Source organism: Kryptolebias marmoratus, linkage group LG6, assembly GCF_001649575.2.
Source record: "Kryptolebias marmoratus isolate JLee-2015 linkage group LG6, ASM164957v2, whole genome shotgun sequence".
NCBI classification, from domain to species: Eukaryota; Metazoa; Chordata; class Actinopteri; order Cyprinodontiformes; family Rivulidae; genus Kryptolebias; species Kryptolebias marmoratus.
Window position 1 is genome coordinate 29489595 of NC_051435.1, and position 18715 is coordinate 29508309.

The 18715-nt window shown below is 37.9% G+C and overlaps 1 protein-coding gene and 1 long non-coding RNA gene across 4 annotated transcripts in view; one reads left to right on the top strand and one right to left on the bottom strand.

Annotated features, from left to right (window-relative positions):
* LOC119617083 overlaps positions 1-5308 on the bottom strand; it is a 25129-nt gene extending 19821 nt beyond the window's left edge. The window contains exon 1 of the long non-coding RNA XR_005233261.1: positions 4998-5308. This is a non-coding gene — a long non-coding RNA (uncharacterized LOC119617083). The remainder of the gene's footprint in view (positions 1-4997) is intronic.
* Positions 5309-14114: 8806 nt separating this feature from the next.
* Positions 14115-18715, top strand: part of LOC108246922 (palmitoyltransferase ZDHHC5) — a 37179-nt gene continuing 32578 nt past the window's right edge. For 2 of the 3 annotated variants that reach the window (XM_037976052.1, XM_017434695.3), the window contains exon 1: positions 14116-14463. The gene's annotated coding sequence lies outside the window, so the exon portion shown is untranslated. Of the gene's footprint in view, positions 14464-18715 lie in introns of all 3 variants that reach the window. The other variant, XM_017434696.3, reaches the window with a different exon arrangement.

Genomic DNA, 18715 nt, shown 5'->3' on the forward strand with positions numbered 1-18715 from the left:
GCCGACAAATCCGTCCTTCGAAGGATGCAGACCCTGAATTCGGACACAGCTTTAATATTTATTCTACACATTTTTACAGCATTGGAAAACATTACGAATGTTTGTCCTCCTACAGAAACTATATTAAAGCAAAAATATATTTCAAACCCCCATCTTTTTTCATTTTTAAACATTTTTGAAAAAGCTCCAGGGAGCCACTAGGGCAGTGCTAAAGAGGTCAGACTCTACCATCATCAATGCAAGATGTTGGTGAAAAATTAATGCAACACTGGATGGAGATAAATCTTGTGATATTGCAGAAGCTTGTCAAAACAATGCTACTGCGAATGTGTGCTGTAATGAAAGCTAAAGGCGGTCCAACAAAATATTAGAGTGTGTAATCTTTTTTTTTTTTTTTTTTGATGGCAACTTTTTCTTGGGCCAGGCAGTGTATTTCTAAACTGTTTGAAAATAGCCTTGTGAGAAATTCATAGCAAAGTTCATAGAATCCAGAAAGAACTCTGGTTAGCTAGCTTATTTAAACCCTGTGACTGTTTTCAAGAAGTTCAGCATTAAGAGACATTACCAGACGAAACATGCAAACTACAAGACGGTAACTGGGAAGGAACGTGACAAAAAAATTGAAACAACTTGAAGCTGTTTTAGCGGCACAGCAGTGCTTCTTCACAAGAGCCCACGAGTCAAATGAAAATGCCACAAAGGCAAGCTATGAAGTGGCAACGCCGATTGCCAAGCACTGCAAATCTTTAACTAAGGGTAAATTTATTAAAGACTGCGTGATGAAAACGGTGGAGAAAATTTGTCCTGAGAAGAAGCAGGAGTTTGCCAATGTTTGCCTGGCTCATAACACGGTGGTGAAGACATCTCATCTGATATTAGGTGTCAGAAGGGGGAAAGACGGAGGCAAATCCACTACGCAGACTCATAGTAAAAATTAAAGAAAACAATTTATTTAACTTAAATAAACAAACAAAAAGGCTGGCGTGGCAGCAAAACTAACATTAACAAAATACAAAAACAAGGGACCGGGCATGGCAAGACAAGCAGACAAACAGACTGCTCCAGTGGTGTGTGGGAGAAATGGACGGGTTTTTAATCAGGAGGTGATTGGAAAGTGGGCACAGGTGAAGCAATTAACAAGACTAGAGACAGGTGTAGATGGGCGTGGCAGGAAGGCAAAAGAGTGACTGGGGAGGAGTGAATAGTGACAGCAAACATGAACAACAAATATGCCCTGGGTCGTTTAAATTCACGTCATTTGTTCTATTGTTTTCAATTGACAATTAAACCCTATAAAATTAAATAATAAATTCAAGTTGAGGCCAGCAGCCAGTTTTATTATTAGTACTCATCAGTCTAAAATTGAAATAATGATGTACACTGCCACATTTATTTGTGATATAAATTCAAAGTCAAATAACATTTTAAGTGTCAACTGAAAAACAAGTGTTACACAAATTCATGTGGCCCTCAGTATTTTGTAGTTCTTCCTAAAACTGTTAGGGTTGTTTTCCTGTTCACGTATTTTGAATTTGGAAGTTTACCGTGAGCATTTGATGAAGTAAACATTTCATGTTTCAAATGGACCTAGGTGTGTGTAATATGCCTTAAAAATGGTTTTGCTTCATTTCCTGTAATCTTCAGTGATTTTGATAAAAACTTGGTATATTTTATGTGATGTAGGAAAAAGGTATGCCATTTGCAATAAAAAACAATAAATAGTTCATTTGCATTTATTATTAAGGGTTCAAAGAATGTCGGGCTTATCGGTCAGCCCCCACGCATTTCACCTCACCAAATCTGGTCCTCCTTGCAAAAAGTTTGGAAATCCCTGTATTACGTGTTCCTCTGCTTCTCTGAATGACTGAGTGATTAACTTGAAGACCTGCTGAAGAGAAGGAAAACAACTAAAACATGCAGGATAGTGGCCCTCCAGGACCAGGATTGGACACCACTGTCTTAGGTGGTGAAATAAATTTGTGGTAGCCTACTGCTACCTTTGACATCCTCCTTATAAAATCCAAAGCACTGCCAGATTACTGATCCAGTGCTGTTTCTCTTCTGAACTAGTTCATCAGCCTCCTCTTCAGTTACCGTCTCATTCAAACTCCTGCTGTCGCCATATTTTTTCCTGCAGTGTGTCAGGCAGAAAATTTTCAGGTAGGGAGGGGGGAGGGATTAGTGATGTGTTCGTACCATCTAAAGAGCTCCCTCTCAGTTTTTCAGCTAAGGAGGTGAAGCGATGCTGAAATGTTGTAATTCAGCCACATTGGAGGGTTTACGAGCACGGATCGCCTTTCTTAAGGTCATGCCACAGCACCTCAATTGGATTCAGGTCAGGACTTTGACTAGGCCACTCCAAAGTCTTCATTTTATTTTTCTTAAGCCATTCAGAGGTGGAGTTGCTGGTGTGTTTTGGGTCACTGTCTTGCTGCAGAACCCAAGTGCCCTTCAGCTTGAGGCCATGAACAGATAGTCAGACGTTCTCCTTCAGGGTTTTTTGGTAGACTGGAGAATTCATGGTTCTATTTACCACAGCAAGTCTTCCAGGTCCTGAAGCAGCAAAACAGCCCCAGACCATCACACTACCACCACCATATTTCACTGTTGGTATGATGCTCCTTTTCTGAAATGTTGTGTTACTTTTATGCCAGATGTAATGGGACAAACACTTTCCAGAAAGTTCAACTTTTCAGTCCACAGAGTATTTTCCCAAAAGTCTTGGGGATCATCAAGATGTTTTCTTGAGCCTTTATGTTTTTTACACTTAACAGCAGAGGTGGGCGATATTGCCGAAAAATGATATCACGATACATGTTTATACCTCGATAACGATATCACGCACGATATTCCACATTTTCTGTTTTTTTTGTTGTTGGTTTTTTTACTGGATTTGTCCAAATAAATATGTAACTTCAAAACAGTTTTTTTGTTGTTTTAAACTTTTTATAAACAGATTTAATGTGTCTCCACCCTGACCTGACACAACAAGCTTGCATGACTTGTAAAATATGGTGGTCTGATCCACATCTTCTATTTTAAAACCAAAATAATTCCAAACAACAGAAGAGGCTCCTTTTCTGGAATTAAGTTGAGACTCACAGGAGGTATTTCTGTGTTGTGCTCCGCCATGTTTGCTAGTTCGTGCTCGCAGCGCCTCGTGCTTCCTTTCTTGTTCTTCTTCTTCTTTCTTTCAATGGCAGTTGGCAAACAACCACAGGAAGAATTACCGCCACCAACTGGTAAGAAGTGTGGACCACATAGCGCCTCGCGCTGCACAGGTCAGGCTCCATTAAATTATGTCATCATATGAAATTGCAGAATTAATTTTTTTCCTCTGGTATTACTGTAAATGAGACAATATGGCACATGCCTACTTAGCAGTGGTCTCTGCCATGAAGGCCATTTTTGCCCAGTCTCTTTCTTATAGTGGAGTCCTGAACACCGACCTTAATCTGCAGCAAAAGATGCCTCCAGATCTTTGGATGTTGTTGTGGGGTCTTTTGTGACCTCTTGGATGAGTTGTTGCTGCACTCTTGGGGTAATTTTGGTCAGCTTGCCCCTCCCTGGAAGGTTCACCACTGTTTCTTGTTTTCCCCATTTGGGGATAATTGCTGTCACTGTGGTTCACTGGAGTCCCAAAGCATTAGAAATGGCTTTATAACGTTTTTCAAATTTACCATAACACCAAGTGCATACGTTTGCCCATTCTGGTAATGGCCACCATTGCTGCAGTGCCTCACAAGGTCACGTGACCAGTGCACACTCTAAGTTTTATATAGCTCTGTGATGAATGTATGTAAGTGCACATGTAAATCTGCATACATCCTGGTATGATGTTGTTTGTCTTACTTGTATAAAATAATATTTGAGTTCAGTTCATCCCAAGACTTATTATTTTAAACTGACACGGTCATCATTTTGTGCCTAATCAACTTGTTGAATTGGTAACAAGTGTTGAACCCAGGAGAGAACCCTGACAAGCAGTCTGAAAATGATTATATAACCCTGCATAGACTAAAAAGCAGCAACAGTGATCATTGCTGATGTTTTTCCTACTTGGCATTGATTTACACACACTTAAATACTGACTAAACTGTAGCTTTTACTCAGGTCCTCACACTGAGGATCAAGTAATCAATGCATTTAACAATATTCATTCCTAAGCTTCATCATTTTAGCTTCATTTTTTATTATTAAACAATAACCTAACAACTCAAATACTTAACATTTTAGATGTTATTTGGCTCATTTTTAGACTTGACAAATTCAAAACAAAATTTTAATGTCTTGTTGTGAAAGACTGTGTGTACTTTATTGTTACTATGACTTTACTACTACTACTATTTTGTTATTATTATTATTATTATTACAGCAATAAGAAGGGGCAGGGCAGAGATGGATTTGGTTCACTGTTGCATCACATTGAGCAAAATAAATATTTGTCATGTTTAAAGAAGGTCTTCTGAGACAAGTACCTTTTCACATACGAAAAAAAAGTTTTATATGAAACTGGTGGGCATTTTAATGTATCAAGAACCATCAACTAACAAAACTTTCATCCTCATGTGGACAACAGGTGCATCATATTAGACCCTTCTTTAGAAATGTTATGGATCCTAGACAGACCTAATATAGGACATACTGTTGCAGTAATACAAAGTGACAAAAAACAATCATCACTGCAGCTCTATATTAGTATAATTCAAAACTATAGCAGATAAAATGTATTGCACATTATTGTTCAATAATTTTCCTGCTGTTTTCTTTTTGTGTGGGGGAGGGGTAACCTTTCTAAAATTCTTGTTTTACAAAAACAGACTTGATTCTCTGGGATCTGTTAGCAGTCTGGTCTGGAAATGTGAAGCTAGCTGCTAGCAGTTAGCTGCTAACTGTTAGCTTGTGAGGAGAAGGGATGAGTGTTTTGGTCACGTGCTTGGATGCCAAAGAGCTAACCTCCTACATCCCGTTAATCTGAGGAAGAGCAGGTTGCTTACCGGGAGCAGTCCGTCCGTGGGTCTCAAAGCAGCAGCCGCTCAATCTGACAGAGAACACGACATACACAAAAACATTATATGTTCCAAAATAATCCCGTCACAGAACCAGAAGGACAACTTAAAAAAAATAAGAATATGTTAATAAAGTGTGACAGCCGCTGAGTAAAAAATCATGTCCTTTTTAAAACCAAATCATAGTTCCGAGGAGTAAAACTGCTGCCTGGATTCGTCAGAATGCTGTTAGATACAGCTTCAATGCCAGAAGGTCTGTCCGTGACTGTCCTGCTGTACAGTCTCAGCAGTCTGCAGGATGGTCAACTTCACAATCATAACATCCGGTAAAAACTTTCAAAATAAGAGCTGCATGTGAAATAACTACTTTGGAAACCCATTTCCACCAATTTGATAAAAGCCATAAATCATAATTATGAGATACCATCTCAAAGCTGTTACCATCATATAATTATGGTTTAGCATCATTGTGAGATGTTAAGCCATAACCTTTTGTTTTATTTTTAAATCAATGTTCTTTTTTCTACATGTAAAACTATAATATGCAATAAAGTGAAATCTAACTGCAATCAAATGAATAACAGGGGAAATAGTCTATAGTTTAAAGCACTTTAATTTTGTAATTTTGTTTTAAGCATCATAAACTAAACTAGAAAAGTTCCTGGAGAAACTTTGAAGGGGCCATGGTTTTGTTTCCTTATCCTAAATCTAAATGATTCCATAAGTTAAACAGATGTAGACTTATTATTAACTTTTATGACTGACTTATGAACATTGTAGTGTTTTTAAGTCAGCTGTGGTAGCCATCTTGTATCAGAATGACTCTAATAGTTAATCAGTTGTAGACATGCATTCACTAATTACTTTCTGAAAGTTCACTAAGATATATTCTGTGGTTCATGAGATATTTTACTAACATACATTTTCACCTGTAGTTTAAAGCATTTTTTTAAACAAGAAACTGAAAGATCTTTTACCAGTCACAGTATGTCTTAGGGATCACTCACAGCTTCTGTCACTCCAAGTTTTAGCTCAGTAACTCAAAAAATGACTAATAACCAATTTAGTGCTTTCTAATGTAGCTGTGGCAGCCATCTTGAATCAGAATGAGGTGTTGGAGCAGAATGTAAGCAATTTAATAGGCAGAACATACTCCAGTTTTCAGACCAGTTTATGATGGGATTTACACAGATAGCCAGTAAGACTAGACGGGGCAAGAAGCTGCATAAAGATGCATCCTTGGAACTACTGGTCAGCAATCTCTTTTGATTGTACAGGGCAGGAAGCAATGACCTAAAATGACCATGTATAAATTTATCCTTCCCTGTCGCTCTTCATGGGTTAATTTGGTCCTTTATAGCTGCATGGGTTCAGCCGCAGAAGTAGTCAGAATATGGCCTCAGTAATTGAACAAATTGGTTCGATAATGTAGAGTGTCTGTCTTTGAAAACAGGAATAGCAGTTCCTTTTACAAGAACGTTCTTTAAGTGGTTGTCAACGTGAAGGGCAATATTGATTATTTCATCAAGGGTACTAGGTTTATCTTGAGTAGCCAGCTGATCTTTTTTTTTTCCAAAATATTTTATTAATATTTTCCACATTGAAAATACACGATCTGAACAAGGTTATTTCTTAGTAATTATTATTTGACAATAATTATTCTCTTTTGTCAGAGAAATGTAAAGTAAGATGTTGAAATAACCAACAAAGGAATATCAAAATAAACAACATTAAAAATAAAAACACAACAACGCTTCTCAAAACAGGAATAATTAAGCTCCTTCCAGGAGAATGGATACAATTGTACATGTCTATTTAGCTTGGTGCACTGCAGGTTCCAGCAAACCAAGAGTCCGACACCCCCGCTGACAGGTCTAGGTGCTTAATAAAGTTAATAAAGGCAGCCCAAATCTTCTCAAAAAGATGTTGTTTGGAATTCCTAATATACACTATTCTTTCCTGTGATAACTTAGACTTAGCCACTGGGTGGTGCTAGGTCTGCTGACATTTTTCCAGAAGCTATACATTTTTTTGCAGATAGTAGGCTTATATCTATTAAGGTACATTCTATTTTACTAAAATTGTGCTTTTCAGGGTATAGAGCTAGCAAGCACAGTTTAGGGTCCAGTAGAATTTGCTTTGAAAGAATTTTTTCAATGATATCTTTCACCTTATTTGCTTGCATTCCCACATACAGAGCATTAGAGTCCCTTTAAAAGAACACTTCATGCAAAGATCTGGAATAATATTGTTGTATTTATTTAAATGCATCGACGTGACATAAATACGTATTAACCATTTAAATTGTAATATTCTAAGACGGCTATTTATGGACATTGTATGAATTTTAGTGCAGGCCTTTTCCCATTCTTGCTCACTAATAGTTGATGGTAAGTCTATATTCTAGTTCTCAAGCTTTTTACTTGAATTCTCTGTTGAGTTAGAAATCGATACATTATAAAGGTCTGAAATGATTTCCTTTCTTGATTTATTCTGAATCATTATTTCACAAGAGTTGTGAGGGGAGGCTTGTTAAAATTACTGTAATTTGCATTAACAAAGCTTCTCAGTTGGAAAAATTTACAATAGTGTTTTTTTGTTTTTTTATCAAGCTTGAACTTGGTTTGTAACTCTCCAAATGATGAAAATGTATCAGAATTTGGTGGGTAAAGGTCACCAATACTTCTTAGGCCCAATGATGCCCATAGATTGAAAGTTATCTGCCCTACCTGTAGTAAACTGCTGGTTACCCCACATTGGACTAAACTGGGACAAGCTGTTTGATTCCGTGAGGTATTTTCTAACATCATGCCAGACTTTAATGCAGAATAGGATTTGTGGTAAGTTTGTGTAATTTCTTTGAAGTGTCAGAGTATAAGAACATTGGAAGAGCCAGATTTAAGTTGTGGGACTCCATTTCTACCTAGTGTGGATTATCTTTCTCAGAAAAGTAAAACATGATTGTCCTCAATTGTGTAGCCCAGTAGTGTCATTTAAAGTTGGGGTATTTTAACCCTCCTTTCTAGTACTTTAGTTCGTTTTGAAAGGAAGTAATTTTAAAAGAATTTGAAGACACGAACAAGCAATTGAATTGTTTGTTTTTTAATTCAATCTAGTTTCTATTGTAAGGATCTTTAGTCAACAGAGAAATCAGCAATAGAGCAAGCATCTAATTTAAAAATTTGCAGCCGCCTGGAGGCATCATCTTCACAGAGTGGTTGATCAAATGTTTTGTGGAAAGAAGAAATTAAAATATTTAGGGAAAGCAGGTTTGGCTTTCAGGTAGGCCTTGGACCAACATGGACCTCTGCCTTTTTATGCTCCAGCTATATAAGCAACCTTAGAATAATCATTGTAGAATGTTTAGCATGATCAATTAAAAGAAAAAACAATGAAACAATGCAGAAGTCAAACTTAACCACAAATGGGCAGAGTGAAATGCTTCAGTATCTGAAAGGTCCTGATTCTACATTTGTGTGTGTGTGTATTATGATTTCAATAGTATCTTTTAATCACCATTCACTCATTTTCTTTACCAACTTTTTCTCACACATAGTGTCAATTTAGAGTTACCAATTAACCTAACATGCATGTTTTTGGTCTGTGGGAGTAAACCCACATGTGCACAGGGAAAACATGTAAACTTCACCCAGAAAGGCCCCAGGCAGGAGGTGAACCCGTGCTTTTCTTGCTGTGAAGCAACACTGCTAACCACAATGATGCCCCATCATCCAACCTCAGGATCAGAAATTGCAAATACAAAACACTTACAAGAAAACGTAATTAAAATAATTTTATATTGAAATCCACATAAAGTATTGTCAGTTTAATTCAATTCAATTCAGTTTATTTATATAGTGCCAAGTCACAACAAAAGTCATCTGAGGACACTGTACAAAAAGATTCACAGACATTATAAAGAGCCAATTAGTAAAAGTTATCTCTCTAAGGAAGCCAGCAGATTGCATTCAATCTTGACTTCATTGCAGTCTCTGATCCTGAGCAGCACATTGTCAACAGTGGAAAGGAAAAACTCCCTTTTAACAGGAAGAAACCTCCAGCAGAACCAGAACCAGAACCAGGCTCAGGATGAGCAGCTTCTGCTTCAACCGGCTGGGGTTAGAGGACAGGATGGAGACACAGACAAACACAGAATGACTGCTCCAGGTGGAGTTTCTACTGGAAGAAAGAAAGAAAAACATGTTAATGACAGAAATAATTACAGTAGAGAAAGTAAAGACAGCAGCAGAGCGAGGAAATGTGGTTAATTTATCCTCCAGCTGTCTCAGCCTATAACAGTATAACTAAGGGAGAGCTCAGGAAACCTAAACCAACCTTAACTATAGGATTTATCAAAAAGGAAAGTCTTAACCCAGTCAGGCAGTGGGGAAACAGAGACAAACCCAGAGTCCAGACTCATTTTTAAGAAAACTAATTTATTAAAATAAAGTAAACAAAATGGCTGACGTGGCAGCAAAAACTGAAACTAAGTACAAACATGAAAAAACAAAGCGTGGAGCAAAAACATGGTGCGAGACAAAACAGCAGGGAACCAAGAACAATGAACCAGCGGGAAGTGGAGGAGATGACCGGGTTTTTAAAATTATGATGATTAGGACAGTGATTACCAGAACTCAGGGCAGGTGTAGGTGGGCGTGGTAGGTAGACAAACGAATGAGAGAGGAGGAGTGGATAGTGACAGCAAACAAGAACTGAACAATAATTTAAACAGAAAACAATAAACTGAAACACAAAAACCCAAATCCCGACAAACCCTAATCTTAAAAGTAGACAGGGTGTCAGCCTCACAGACAGAGAGGAGCCTGAGAACTGAAAGCTCTGCCTCCTGTTCTACGTTTAGAAACTCCAGGAACCAGAAGTAAACCAGCAGTCAGAGAGGGAAGTGCTCTGTTAGGAAAATATATGGATCAATAAGATCTTTAATAAAAGATGGAGCTTGGTTGATGAGAGCTTTGTATGTTAGAAATAAGACTTTAAATTTTATTCTGAATTTGACAAAGAGCCAATGGAGAGAAGCTAAAACTGGAGAAACATGATCTCTCCTCCTGACTCTCATCAGAACTCTGGCAGCAGCATTTTGGATCAACTGAAGACTTTTAAAGAGTTTATGGACTCCCAGATAATAAAGAATTACAATAATCCAGCCTAGACGTGATAAATGCATGGACCAGGTTTTCTGCATCATTTTGAGAAAAGATATTTCTAATTTTAGTGATATTATGCAGGTGGAGGAAAGCAGACCTTGTCATGCCATGCATCAGAACCAAAAAGGGTGCAAAAATTAGTTCCTAAGATGCTCAGGTCCAAAAACCACAACCTTGGTTTTGTTTGAGTTTAAAAGCAGAAAATTAAGAGTCATCCAGGTTTTTATGTCTTTAAGACATTTTTGTAATGTAAGTAACTGATTGGATTCATCAGGTTTTATAGATAAATATAACTGAGTATCATCAGCATGACAATGAAAATTTATCCCATGCTGTCTAATAATTTTACCTAATGGAAGCATATATCTTGAAGTACTGACAAAGTGTCTTTTGATGCTGAGGAATACGAAGCCACCAACTAGTGCAGAGTAGTTTGAAGGCCATTTTATCAATAACAAAAATGTTAAGACATACAGTATTATTGCTGTTCAATGTCCCAAATGGCTCATAGTAATGGTGCCACACTTGCCAACCACTTGAAAACCAATCTCAATGAGGCATTCAGTGGCTTGGAAAAGGTCACCGCCCAGTCAGGGGCCACCATCCTGGATCCACGCTTCAAAGAGTTTGGATTTAGCAAAGCGAGTGCTCAGGCTGCTGTTGAAAGACTGACACAGGAGTGTGCCAGTCTTGTTCATCAGTCAACAGAAGCTATGCCTCCAGAGCATGCAGGAACAGCTGCCATTGAAGAGCACAACAACCTGTGGGCTTTCCTTAACAGCCGTGTACAGTATCTGTACATTCCAGCATCATCTATCCTATGTGAAAGAATATTTTCTAAAGCTGGGAAGATGGGGAGTCAGAAGGGGAGCAGATTAAAACCTGTCACAGGAGAGAAAATATTATTCCTGAAAAAAACAAAACCTTTGTCACCTTGCTTCTGTGAATAAATTCCTGATGGGCCATACAAGTCCTCAAGTGACTGACAGACCATTATCTTTAAAAATATTGCACTACAACACTACAGAAAAAACAAGATGTTTCTGTGTTCATCCAAACAGTTGAAATAATTGCAGTACTGCAGCAGGAAATATCTAATATTTCTCATTTAGAAAGACTTTTTAGACTTTTTTGGTATGTTTTGTTGAGTGTGAGAGAGTGTGATTTCTTTAAACTGTCTTACTCCTTTTAACAATGAACTTAGTTGTACTTCTGGTGCAGCGTACAAGTGTCTGTTCACAACAAACATATAATTCATTTTAATGTAATGTTGATGTAATCATTAAGATTTATAAATGAACAAAAGCATCAGATTTTCTGAACTTTAACTGCTGACATGGGATTGAAAAGTGTCCATGCTCAAGATGTCACTAATGCTTCAGTTGGCCCCCAGTTATATATAAAATAGATATAATTTGTTCATTTTTTTCCTAACAATTAGAAGAAAAGTCTCAGAGCTTCACAAGGCTTCACCTGCCCATCACTAGAGAAAAGTAACAGAGGAGGATTTCTCAGTTGCACAAAGGTGAGTAAAGATGCACAAAGATTATCTCTATCAAAAGAGCACAAGGTAAGTTTTAGAATGAGGGAACTTCTTTCCTCCAGTTTCCTACCACAGACCAAAAACAAGCCTGTTAGGCTAATGGGTAACCCTAAATTATCCCTAGGAGTAAGTGCCAGTGTGAATGTGTCCCTGTGATGGACTTGTGACCTCTCCAGGGTGTCCTTCACCTCTCACACAGTGACTGCTGGAGACAGGCACCTGCTCCCTGCTGGTGCAACCTGGGAAGGAGAAGCAGGTAAAGAAAACGAATGGATGGATGTTCTTGATGCTTCCAGGAGGAGGAACCCACAGCAACATCTGCTGGAAACTCTGAAAACTGCATTGTCACCACTGAATCTGCAGGAGGAGGAGAAGAGGAAGGTAGAGGGGAGAGCAGACTGGACAGACTGGAACACCGACAGCCTTTAATGACAGTGAGGAAGAGACCTGCTAACAATTGTGTATTGGACTAATATCTATTTTTCTTTTTGATGGTGATGTTTGGATGTAGAACATTGTGGAGCTTTGCTTTATGTTGAAGATCTGTTTTGTTGACAGTTTTGCACCTGAATATTTTGTTTGAGACATTAGATTCTAGAAATTATTATATTTTATGTAAAATGATTAACTGAATGTCCTTTACAGCAATTCATATATAGAGAAGAGATGGCAAACATTTTGTTCAAACAAGGAAAATACTGGAACAATTGCATACAATCTTGGGTAAGTCATGAGAATGGACAGGGATTGCATGGGTAAACCTGCACACTTATAAATAGTTGTCTATTTGACTTGTACAAAGAGCTGAAAGGCTGCAGTGTGGATGGAAGACAACAGGAAAAGTCACATTAGCTCTGATCACTACTTGGTATGAGCCAATTTCCCAGTTTTAATATATATTACAATAAAAAAAATCATGTCAAAATCACAAAGTTTTTCCATCATACTATTCCAACTGTTTGGGGATGTGGTAGCTCGTGGGCAGTACTGTGGTTCTGTAATCCCGAGGCTGTTGGTTCAAGCCCAGGTTGCATCGGGAAGGGTATCCAGTGTAAAATGATTGTCAAATCTGTTGTGTGACAACCCCTGCTGAGGGCAGCAGCTGAAAAAACAGCAACCATTTCTACTATTAAACGTCTTTAAATAATAATAAAAAGTCCCTCTTCCCACTCACAGAGAGGGACGAGCAGTCCTCCTCTACCTCTCCTACTTGTTGCAAGAAACTGTTATTTAGCTGCGTAAGGTAATGAAGGGAGGAATGCTAGTTAAAAGAACACTATCAGTTGGTTATACAGTTTATATACACACTATATAAAGCTAATGACCTAGCAAATGAATTAAAATCAGCTTGCCAGTCTCTCAAAGTTACTTTCCAACGAGCAGGAAAGCAGAAAAGAAGTAATTTTGTGCACAATAGGCACAAGTTAGGATGATAAATAAATGTAAATAAAAACGACTTTTGACTCTGGTGTTTTGGCTAACACAATAATTAAATTCAGCTTAAATTTATACACAGTGATTAAGTGATTTATACTTGTGATTAAGTTAAAATGTCAGCCTTAATCTTACATATCATAAGTAAAGAAACATGTTAAAATAAAACTGCTGATCATAAAACGATTGCTAGAAAAAGCTTATACATTTTTAACAATGTGACTGTCAACATGTGAATTTGTCTGTGTATTAAAATTAAAATTACTACAACATATTTTAGTAATGAGAAACCGTTATACCATTATATAATAATTATTTAGCAATATGTGATTAATGTAAATACAGTAAAATTGGCAGTACTGACATCTGGTTCCAGCAGTTGGAAGTTACTAAAGTTAATGTTGTGTAACTTCATAAAAGCTTTGTTGGCCTCCTCAATCTGAGCAGTGAGGACATGTCTCATTCAGCAGTCCAGTCTGAAGATTTGCTCACAGTACAGAAGTCATTTTAGGTTTGTCTCTGCATCAGTAATCATGCCTGTCACACAGAACCACGTGTCTCCCCATGTCTCTTACTGATGGTATTTATGTACACCATAGTGTTAACACTTCTGAAGATCTGTAGAAGGATGGCGCTTTCGACGGATCCTCGGAAACAAATCTTCCAGTGACTCGTTTATGCGGGATTACACACTACCCCCTCCCTGTGGAGGTGCCCCTGACGTCTGGCAACGCTGGTTCGAACCTTAAACAAACAAAAAAAGGTTGGCCACCCCTGATTTAGAGCGTTTATGACGTTACCTGTTCTGGGGGAAGGAACCTGACTGTTGACCAATAGAATGCGCTTTTAGCTTGATTGACATGTACATCGACCAATCGATGTTAGTTTTCTTACCCCAGCTCTGCTGTTGGACCCATCACCAGTATGTGTTGGAGCCGTGGTAGCTGTTTGAGTTTTGTAGTCCTGACAAGCATGGCGGCCTCTCAGTCTACCAGCACTATGGGGAATTGAGAGAAGAACGTGATTGTTTAGGATAATATATCAATTTGTTAATTTCCACGGTGGATAAAACGTCAATCGAGCGTAATCTAAGTTATCAAAGCAGACGCTATCAAATGTTGAGGTGGCTGTCTAGTGAACAAACGGCTGTCATCGATGGCTTTTAGCTACGGTAGCTTTTTACCAAGGCGAGTCGTGCTTTCTGGCCCAGCTGAATGACTGTCTACTGATTAGTATCCAAAGAGGAAATACGACCGGGGTTGACATATCTCATTCAGCCGTTTTGGATCCATCAGAACCACCCCTCTCTCAGGTGAGGTGATTTATTAGCTGGCTGCTAGCCAGGGCTAACACCTGAGTAGCTAGCTAGTGTTAATGATGCTGCTGCCTGACACTGACCCTATCATTCACAAGATGTATCGTCCAAAGAATGCGTGTTTTATATACATATGTGTATATATATATATATATATATATATATATATATATATATATACATATATATATTCTTCCGCCTATTTCTGGTTGTCAGTGGCAACGTTAACTGCTGCTGCCACAGAACCCCCCCAGCAGTGATTGAGACCTCCACCCTACTTTTATTCCGTCATGTGGACTGTTAACTAGTATTGATACTAAGAATCTGTTTGATTATTTGTATTTATATGCATTGTGTGTTCACATTTATCCATCATAGATTTTATGCTCGCCCCCTTAATAGACTGTCGACCGATCGAGACTCGTCCTTGCTAGCAGCACCTCCGTTCATAGTATTATCTGTCTCTCACACACAAATATATATATATATATAAATAAATATATATAATGTATATGTATGTGTATGTATACACACACACACACACACACACACACATATAATCTCACAAGGGTGGCAGAACACTTGTAGTTTTGCCAACTTAGCCTAAAAGGTGTGGTTTGATTTTCAAGGTCTGTTTTTTTTTCTTTTTTAATTTTCTAAACACACCAGAAGTGCCACCATCGGTAATAAGTCATCCACCTTTTTCCTTTCCTAAAATCACATTTATTGTCATGAACATGTCAAGCAGTTTTACATTCAGTACATCATTGTGACAGTCTGAGGTTAAAGCTGGCTGGGATTTTCTTTTTCTACAGAAAATGGGGAGAAATTGTCTGCTTAAAAAATGTTAAACTTTATTTTCAATGTTTAAAATAAAGACAGAATCGTTGTTTTGACACTGCTTTCTGCTTCTTTAAGGCCTTTTGTAAATGTTAGTCACATAAATTTACAGGCTATAATCTGTAGGGTGGTCTGGGGTTTGATCCCCAGCCCCTGCGTTGTGCTGAAGTGTCCTTGGGCAAGACACTGTACCACTGTACTCACTGACAAATTGTTCTCTCAAATGTAGACATTGTTCACAGAATATTTTGCTATAAGTGTTGTGTTAGGTTTTGTAATTTCTGGATTCTTGGACAGACCTCTTTGCCTCAGGTGCAGCCTCCCCCCCCCNCTCTCTTGACATCCCAAAAAATGACAGGTACTGACACACAAGAGACATCATGAGACTATAGGTGGTCTCTTGTCCATTGTGAGTGTTGTGCAAGTTCCCCCGTCACTTGAACTAGCTTCGAGTTCGTCTCACACAAATTAAAACTGAATAATACCCATAACTCACCACCTGAACTAAAGTCACACATCCAGAATGAACTGCAGGGCATCTGGAAAGTATTCACAGCGCTTAACTTTAACCACATTTTCTTATGTTACAGCCTTATTCAAGCTATATTAAATTTATGTCTTTCCTCAAAATTCGACACACAATACCCAACTATGATAGTGTGAAAAAAGATTTTTGACTTTTTTGCAAATTTAATAAAAATAGAAAACTATGAAATCACATTTATTTAAGTAATCACAACCTTTGTATAATACTTTGTTGATCCACCTTTGGCAGGTGGCCTCAAGTCTTTTTGAATATGATGCCACAAGCTAAGCACACCTATTTTTAAACCGTTTTTTACATTCTTCTTTGCAGTACTTTTCACGCTCCATCTGGTTTGATGGGAGACGTTTTCAGATGTCTTCAGACATGTTCAGTTAGATTTAAGTCTGAACTCTGGCTTGGCTACTCCAGGACATTCACAGAGTGCTCTGTAAGCCACTCCTTTGATATGCTGGTGTAGATTCTCAGTCATCCAAAAACTGAAATCACATCTAAAAAAATGTTATTTAGTCAGACACATCCACACAACATTTTTCTGACCTAAAACTTAAATAAACTGTTTTAGTTTGTGATTGGTGAGGCAGAGTTGCTGTTCTCTGTGCTTTAGGTCATGCTGAAAAATGAACCGCTGCTCCAGTCTGAGGTTAAGAGCACTCTGGAGCAGGTTTTCCTCCAGGATGTCTCTGTACATTTCTGCATTCTATCCTGACTTGTCTACCAGTTCCTGTTGCTGGAAAACATCCCCATAGCATGATGCTGACACTACCATGCTTCACTGTAGGGATGGTATTGGCCTGATGATGAGCGGTGCCTGGTTTCTCCAAACATGACACCTGCTATTCACACCAAAGAGCTCAGTCTTTGACTCATCAGACCAGATACTATTGTTTCTCATGGTCTGAGAGTCCTTCAGGTGTTCTGGTGGTTCCAGACTTCTTCCATTTATAAATGATGGAGGCCACTGTGCTCACTGAGATCTTCAAAGCAGCAGACATTTGTCTGTATCATTCCCTAGATGTGTGCCTCAAGACAATCCTGTCTCAGAGGTCTACAGACAGTTCCTTTGACTTCATGCTTGGTGTTTGCATTCTGACGTGCACTGTCAACTGTGGGACCTTAAATAGACAGGTGTGCGCCTTTCCAAATCAAGACCAATCAACTAAGTTTACCACAAGTAGACTGCATTTAAGTTGTACAAACATCTCAAGGATGATCAGTGGAAACAGTATGCACTCGAGCTTAATTTTCAGCTTCATGACAAACGCTGTGAATTCTTACATAATTGTGATTTCTTAGTTTTTTATTTTTATTAAATTTGCAAAAATCTTTTTCACATTGTCATAATGGGGTGTTAAGTGTAGAATAAATTTAATACAGGTTTGATTAAATATGTAAAATAACAAAATGAGGAAAAAGTGAAGCACTGTGAATACTTTCTGGATTCACTGGAGCTCATGTTCAACTATTACATTTTCACAGGATAAATTCTTCTAAAAATTATTTAATTTTAGTCAAGTAGCAAATGTAGTTGTGTCAATCAGCATACTAATGTTTTATAATCCGCTCTTTGCTTATAATCAAACCTCACTCCTGTTTCTAATTACCCTTTAACACCTTTCCTTCTGGTCAGAGGGACATTTAAAAAGTTAGAATTAAAATGACACATTTCCAAAATAATATTGTTACTAGTAAAAGTACAGTTCAAGGTCTCCAAAACTGTACTAACACTTCTCTTTCAGCGGCTCCTCTCTACAGGGGTTGCCACAGCAAGCAAACTTGCACAGAGGATTTGGCAATTATTTTCTACAGGATGCTGTTCCTGATGCAACCTGGGCTCAAACCTGCAGCCTCAGGGTTACAAGACCGGGACACAGACCGTTAAGCTACAACTGTTTTTGGTACATAAAGAAAGGCATTTTTGCCTTCTTTCTCCAAGGTTCACTCTCACTACCCCAGAATGCAGAGAGAGCACAGCCAGGCTTTCACAGATTCACTTATATTTTAGCCCAAAACTTTCCCTCTAAAACTGAAAGTTAAGTGTGTTTATAATATTATTTCATATTTCCTACATCAGGCACTGGAGAAACCTAAACATTTACTTGTGACCATCTTCTGACATTACAGTGAAATCATTTTAAGATCTGTCTTCTAGTTTTCAGAGTTCCTTTTCAGTCTGTTTTTGTCCTGCTCTCATCAACTTGGCAGTCAGAGAGTGACAGATAAATGTGTGTGCTTACTATGGTGAACATAATGAGCCTCTACCATCAGCTTTAAAGCCATAATGGCTGCAAAATGTCACTGATTTTAATTTTTTGAATATGTGTATAATCTATGACTAAAAATAACCACTAAATATGTATTATTCACTAGCAAAAGTCTACTACATAATTTTTAAGACGTGAGAGAAATCATGTTTTGTTGTCAACAACTGCGTCATTTGTTTACATTTGAACAATGATGAGATCACGTTAGAAAGATCTGGTGCACAGCAGCTATCGATTAGGTAAATGAATCCCCGATTGTAAACGGCGTATGGAGTTAGAGATGCCAGGTCAAAAGTGAAAGGATAAAGTTCTTAAAAAAACAAAAATGACCACTAAAAGCTGTAAAGACAAAAGTCGACAGAAGTAAAGTAAAAATCCAGCGGTGCAGAGTGTTAAAGCAAAAGATCATATTCAAATGAGCTGTGCTGAGATATTTCAAACTACTGATCGCCAAATTTAGTTGTAAACATCTGTAAGAAATATTTACTGTTTTCCAACACAAGTTTTTAAAAAAACCCTGATAAGATGGAGTTAATTTAACCCAAAAACAATAATTTAATGATGCAGAGATTATGTTGGAATTAAAAACAAAAAAATCACA